The following is a 5,950-nucleotide window of genomic DNA, read 5'->3' on the forward strand; positions in this document are numbered from 1 at the left end:
TGACTCAGTGATTTTAACTTAGCAACATGTGAATCTGTGTTGATTATATTGAGTTCAATTTTTTTTTCATATGCAAAGTAAAAATTTTATCACTTGGGTCACTCTGGGTTGTGAGTGAAGAGGCCAATGGGCCATGATAGACTGAAATGGCATTAAGGAGAAGACATGCAAATAGAGTAAATAAAGTAAAAAGCTCATTAACAATATTTTGGAAAAATAATTGAGCTTGTCTTTTTTTCTTAAAAACAAACAACTGCATCAAAGAAAATCCCACCCAAAACAAATGAAAAACAAAAGTAGCAACAAATTCTAAGGGTATATTATTGCTCTAAGCTTAGATTTACATTTTACACTATAGGTATGGCTGGTGATATTTTGACTTTCTTTTCTTTTTAAGGTGAGAATTAACTGTGCTCTTTCAACCCCAAACCAGATCAGAGAGACAAGAGTAAATGTAAATGAAGCAACATCTACAGGACATGAAGATTTGGGGGGTGGGGGGAGAAGGGGTAGGTTTTTGTGTTGTTGCTGTTGGCAGGAGAGCTAAGCAGTCATAAAAACCTCCTCCGAGGTGTGGCATTCTAGGGGTATTACAAATCCCAAGGCCCACCACTTACCCCTTCTCCTCTTCTCCAAGGGCACCTACCTTACTGTAAGTCACTACTGAGAAGTTGTTTGAGTGACTGTTGGGTGATAGATTTACAGAGTTCTGTGAGAGTCTATTCTGATCTTGCTCAGTTTGGTCTGGAGTCGAACTCGGAACCCCCAGGGTCTTGTAGGTTGTTTTCATCTGATTGTCAGTTCTTTTGGGGAGAGACAAACGGGTTGAAGTTTCCTTCTACCTTGCGATGTGGCTGTGTGTTGAACTCCGTTTCAAAAGATGACAGCTGCTGTGTTACTCCTAAAAGTTCACCTATCTCCACACTGAGAATCACCCAGATGACATTTCCATAGTAGAGTCCTGTGGCAGTGCACATCTGCCACTGTCCCTGATACATTTCCTGCTCTGCTCGGGCTGCACAACTGGACGCCGACATCTGCAATCTCTTGGGGCTCTAGCAATCTCGCCATCACCACGATCACATGTCCAAACTGGTCTCCGCCAACGTATTTAAGACAAACCCCGGGAGGCCAGACCTCTGACCCAGAATTCTGGATCCGCCATGTTTTTATAAACTGAGTATCTGGTAGTATCGACTCTCCTCCTATGGTGACATCTTCAACAAAGGACATAGAGGGCACAGTGATGTTTGGGCTTTCGAAGTCATAGTAAGTGCCAATTGCTGCTTGTAGGTTCCAGGTGGTCATGTCCAGGAAGAAGGCGCAGCCGGCAGTTTGAGCTGGAAGCCGAGCAGTCGCTGAAACTCGGAGATACGCACGTCCTTGTCGGTGGTGCCCAAGCAGCTGAACTTCTGCATCAGCTCGGGGTCCCGGTCCACGTCCATACCCTCCATGGTTGGGGCCAGACACCCGCTTCCCCGCCTCCTCATGAGCGAGCCACCCCGAGCCACGGGGCCCAGGAACCGGAAGGTGGCCTGCTGCAAGCTGGTCCCGGTGCAGTGACCCCGCTCCTTTGAGGTAGGCCCCTGACTTCTCACCGTCTCATACGGGAAAACTCACTCAACCACTCATTATCACGTTCCCCGCCCCCAGCACCACCGCCTCCCCTATTTTTTTTAATGTACTAAAATGAACCTCTGTTGGTCAAAATAGTTTTATATCTTTTAGGTAATAAGAGCTGTTTATCTTAACTTTGAGAATCATTTGGTGAGCTATGAATTTTCTTCCCCCCACAAAATAAAAACCCAGGAATGACTTCACTGTTTAGACTTAGAGAAAACTATGTTAAATCATTCAGCCAAGGCTGCTCAGAATAGACAACTTTAAAGCATATTTTGATTGTGTAACTGTTCTGAACTAAACTTGGTTTCCCAAATCTCTGGATGTTATATAATTCCCGAGAAAATACAGAGATAAGAAATAAAAACAGAACTGAACAAAAGACAATAAGATTGTAGTATTTCAGCATACATTTATTTATTGAGGCCCAGAATGTGGCTGATATTGTAGAGCGTAAGACAGAAAGGACACAGCTCCTGTCATTGAGATCTCAGATCAGGTAGAGAGTTGATCAGATAATATATGTATTTGATATAAATCTGGAAAATAATAAGCATGACATGCAGAAAGATGAGGCTTTCTGATCCTGCCAAGATTTACAGGCTGAGTCAGAACTGACTCTGCGGCACTTAACAACACCATCAACAACAAGCTCCATGATAGGAAAAAGAAAATCTGATTTAACTTACATATCCTTTATGTCTAGAAAAATGTCTGGTGCACAAGAGGTTATCAATATATATGTTGAATAGAATGAGTGACATTATATCAGGCAAAGGTGAATGGTTTCAGGTTAATCTATCTGGTTAAAGTACAGAAAGATTAGAGTTAATAGGAGAGGGAGGCTACAAAGGTAGATAAAGCCAATGTCTTGTCTTAACTGTGCTCTCCATTAACCTTACAGACAATGAGACACCATTAATAATATTTCAGTAGTGCAGTGATGTGAGGAGTCTTGGTGGCACAGTGGGCTAAGTGTTTGGTACTAGTCCAAAGGTCAATGGTTCACACCCACTAGCTGCTCGCAGGAGAATGATTTATATGATCAGAAATCCTAAGGAGCAGTTCTATTTTGTCCTATTGGGTCACTGTGAATCAGAACCACCACTTGTCAGTCAGTTTGCTGTACTTTGGTAGCTTGAGTGATGCTATGATTCTGGAAGCTCTGCCACCAGTCATTTTAAATATCTGTAAGATCACCCATGGTTTCAGATGAGACTCCTGATAAAGAAAGAATAGGAGGAAGGAGAGACGAACTACTTCCAAATACTTAGTTGCTGAAAATCTTATAAATAGCAGTGAAACATTGTCAGATAGCACCAGAATATTGAATATTGCAACATGATGAAAAGCACCAGAATATTGTCAGATATAGTACCAAAAAATGAACCCCTAAGTTTGGAAGTCCTGGTGTGGCGCTGTGGGCTAATGCTTCAGACTGCAAAGTCATTTCAAATTGCAAGGTCGGTGGTTCAAGCTCACCAACTGCTCCTTGGAAACACTATACAGGGCAGCTATGGGTCAGGATTGACTCTACAGCACTTAACAATAGCAACAACTTTGGAAGGCACTCAAAATGTGACTGGGTAAGAGCTGCCTCCTCAGAGTAGAATTGACATATGACATGAATGGAGTATAGTTTTCAGGACCTTCATTTGCTGGTGGAGAGCAACTTAAAAACATCCATTAATAATTGGAACATGGAATGTACAAAAAAAAAAAGCATGAATCTAAGAAAATTGGAAATTGTCAAAAATGAAATGGAACACATAAACTTCGATATCCTAGGCTTTAGTGAGCTAAAATGGACTGGTATTGGCCATTTTGAATTCAACAATCACATGGTTTACTACATCAGGATTGACAAATTGAAGAAGAATGACAGCACATTATTCACCAAAAGAACATTTCAAGATCTAGTTTGAAGTACAATGGTGACTGTGATAAGATAATATTCATATGCTTACAAGGAAGACAAGTTAATACAAATATTACTCAAATTTATGCACCAACCACTAAATTCAGTGATGATGGAATTGAAGAGTTCTACCAACTTCTTTAATCTGAAATTGATCAAATATGTAATAAGGCTATACTGATAATTACTGGTGATTGGAATGCACAGGTTGGAAACAAAGAGGAAGAAGCAGTCATTGGAAAAAAATGGCCTTGGTGACAGTAACAATGCCGGGGATCATGTGATAGGATTTTGCAAGACCAATGACTTCTTCATTGCAAATGCTTTTTCAAAAATAACATAAAAGACAACTGTACACATAGACCTCACTAGATGAAATACATAGAAATCAAATTGACTACATCTGTGGTAAGAGACAGTGAAAATGCTCCATATTAGCCAAAACAAGCCATCAAAAGAAGGTGAAAGGAATACAAAGAGTCACCATATCAAAAAGAAATGGTCAATGTTCAACCATTTCATGAGGTAGCATATGATCAAGAGACAATGACACTGAAGGAAGAAGTCCAAGTTTCATTGAAGGCATTGGCAATGAACAAGCCTTTGGGAATTGAGGGAATACAAATAGAAATCTTTCAGCAAATTGATGCAGTACTGGTGGCACTCACTTATCTATGCCAATAGATTTGGAAGATGGCTCCCTGGCCAACTGATTGGAAGAGATCCATATTTGTGCCCATTCCAAAGAGAGGTGACCCAACAGAAGGTAGAAATCATCAGACAATATCATTAATATCATATGCAAGTAAAATATTGCTAAAGATAATTAAAAAAATGGTTGCAGCAGTACATTGATAAGGAACTGCCAGGGTTTCAAGCAGGATTCAGATAAAGATGTAGAATGAGGGATATAATGCTGACATAAGATGGATCTTGGCTGAAAGCAGAGAAAAGCAGAATAATGTTTACCTGTGCTTTATTGACTACACAAAGGCTTTCAATTGTGTGGATCATGACAAGCTATGGACAACATTGCAAAGAATGAGTATTCAGGAACACTTAATTGTGATCATGAGGAACCTGAACATAGACCTAGAGGCCATTGTTGGAACAGAACACGGGAACACTAAATAGTTTAAAATTAAGGAAAGTGTGCACCAGGGTTGTATTCTTTCACCATACTTATTCAACCTGTATGCTTAGCAAATAATGTGAGAAGCTGGATTTAATGAAGGAAAATGTGGCATCAGGATTGAAGGAAGACTCATTAACAACCTGCGATATGCAGGTGATACAACCTTGTTTGCTGAAAGAGAAGATGACTTAAAATTTTTTACTGATGAAGATCAAAGACCACAGCCTTCAATGTGGGTTGCACCTCATTGTAAAGAAAACAAAAATCCTCACCACTGGACCAATAAATAATATCAAGATAAATGGAGAAAAGGTTGAAGTTATCCAAGAATTCATTTTGCTTGGATCAATCATCAACTCTCATGAAAGCAGCCGTCAAGAAATCAAATAAGGTATTGCATTATGCAAATCTGCAGCACAATACCTCTTTAATGTATTCAAGAGCCACGATATCAGTTTGAGGACTAAGCTGTGCTTGACCAAAGCCAGGGTATTTTCAATAACCCCATATGCATATGAAAGTTGGACAATGAATAAATAAGATTGTAGAAGAATGGATACATTAGAATTATGGTATTGTAAAAGAATATTAAAAGTACCATGGACTGCCAAAAGAACAATCTGCCAAAAGTATAGTCAGAATGTTCCTTAAAGTCAGGATGGCCAGACTTTATCTTTCATATTTTGGGTTTTCAAGGACTGGTGGGTTTGGACTTCCATCCTTTTGGTTAGCAGTTGAATGCTTATCTTATAGTGCCACACCAGGACCCTTCACTTAGAACCATGGAAATCAAAATGGTTTTCTTCTATGCCCTCTGAGGGTGAGTTTAGTTCTCTCTGCCTTTGATATTTCTTCATATAGACAAACTGTAGAACAATCCGTCTTTGTAGGTAAAAGATTCCAGTAAACCTCCTGCATAAATCCATTTCTACACTAAAAGGAACAACAATCTCCATGTTACACTTAAAAGCCACCTTCAGGAAATACACATGAAACTTTCAAAATGATTCTCTTACCATAGTCTCCACTGCGTTCTTATGCACCACCACTGTCATCCATAGAGGCTGCAGCTAATTGGGAACAAAATGCACTGCTCCAACTCTTGCAGACACCCTGAAGCTCTTATTTCTCAACTGCCCATCCCCCACCCCCACTCCCAAACCTCATCATCAGAGTAAATAATAGCATGTGAGCACAAGAGAAGCAAATCCTTTCTTTGCAAACATGGAGAGTTTCCAAACTTAAGACAAACATGGAGAGTGTTTGTTTTAAGTTTG

The 5,950-nt window shown here is 39.9% G+C and overlaps 1 pseudogene; it reads right to left on the reverse strand.

Moving 5' to 3' along the window:
* Window positions 1-613: 613 nt before the first annotated feature.
* LOC102831592 lies at window positions 614-1,454 on the reverse strand (annotated as a pseudogene).
* Between the last annotated feature and the right edge of the window lie 4,496 nt (window positions 1,455-5,950).

The sequence above is a fragment of the Chrysochloris asiatica genome, unplaced genomic scaffold (genome assembly GCF_000296735.1).
Source record: "Chrysochloris asiatica unplaced genomic scaffold, ChrAsi1.0 scaffold00043, whole genome shotgun sequence".
Taxonomy (NCBI): domain Eukaryota; kingdom Metazoa; phylum Chordata; class Mammalia; order Afrosoricida; family Chrysochloridae; genus Chrysochloris; species Chrysochloris asiatica.